Below are 1,517 nucleotides of genomic sequence, written 5' to 3'. Positions count from 1 at the left end.
TTCCTTCAAACAGTTGTATGAAGAAACTAAAGCTAATGATGAAGCAAAGAAAGTGAAAGATGCTTTGGTTGCGTTGTATAAGTGGTATGTTGGGCACTATCCTTCTTCAAATCAGCCACCTATTGATGTGAACGTGAGCCAAATAGCAAGCCGAATGGATGTTGATGATGATGAGCAAGATCCTACTATACTAACCGCCGAATTTCAGCAACACTTGCTAGAGGAAGATAACTTACAAAATAAGTCTGAGGTTGAGAGGTTTTTGGTTGAAACTAATGAAGTTGGTGGGGGATAAGTTTGACATTTTGGGTTGGTGGAAGATCAATGCTTCTAGGTACCGGATCCTTTCTCTTGTTGCACTTGATGTTTTGGCAGTTCCGATATCTTTCATAGCTTCTGAGTCAGTCTACATTTAGCATGGGGGGGGGTGGGGTTGGTATACTTGACCCTTTCCGTAGTTCGTTAGCTCCTAACACGGTGGAAGCCCTTATTTGTGCACAAGATTGGCTTCGTTCTCCATCAATTCCAATTAATCTTCGACAGTCAATGGATGATATCGAGCAATATGATAAACTAGATGGAGGTAATAATTTGCATTGCAATGTTTAGTTTATCGTTATTTTCTTATGTTAAAATATGTACTTGTGTAGTTCGACTTACGTATGTATATGCTTGTGTTTTTTTTTTTGCAAAATTATTTGTATCGACTTCTTCTGAGCCTATTGCTGCGGAGAATTGATTGGTAATCAGGTTTTTAAGTTTATTTTTTTGTGAAGTTCATTCACTATGTCTATTTGTGAACTTCAATAAATTGGATTATTTTTGTTTGTTATGAAATGCAGTTGTGCTTAGAGCTTGATGGTGTAGATAGGCAGATAGATGTAGATCATGTGGATAGCTTTTGTTTTGATAGTTGTGGCTTGTGTGGATAGTTTTGGCCTTTGTGGACGCTATTGGTTTTTGGTTATATAGTAAGTTATTTTTTGTTTTGGTTTATGATCCATTTTTTCTTTTCATTCTTTTGTTTTAGATTTGTTGTATGGTATTTGAATATGTATATGATGAGTCGGTAGAAGCCAAATAAGCATGGGCATCATTGCCTCATATATGTGTAGGGCATCATTGACTCATTGCTCATTAGTCACGATAAGGTTGAAAGATGTATCCTTCTTTAAGTCGTAGGAATGTTGACATTGGAGAATTTCTTCACTGGTTCTACTAATAATGTTTAACTGCTAAACTAGCAGTTTGTGTTGAAGAACAATATGCATTATGCAATCAGGACATTCTCTCAACGAATGCTTTTCAAGTTAAATATTGACTTCTGAGACTACTACGCCAGAAAAGAGCTTCTATAAAAAAAAAAATCCGGGTTAAAGTAGTGTTCCTCCAATATAGAAGTGTTTTACATAATAATTTCTATACATTTGTATATCAAAAATACAATTCATTAACCTATTGTGCCTGCTAATGTGCTTGGCAGGTTCGAAATTGTGGCATTCCTGTTTTGTTGGTAG

The sequence above is a fragment of the Coptis chinensis genome, chromosome 5 (assembly GCF_015680905.1).
Source record: "Coptis chinensis isolate HL-2020 chromosome 5, ASM1568090v1, whole genome shotgun sequence".
Lineage (NCBI taxonomy): Eukaryota > Viridiplantae > Streptophyta > Magnoliopsida > Ranunculales > Ranunculaceae > Coptis > Coptis chinensis.
This window is presented reverse-complemented; position numbering follows the sequence as displayed.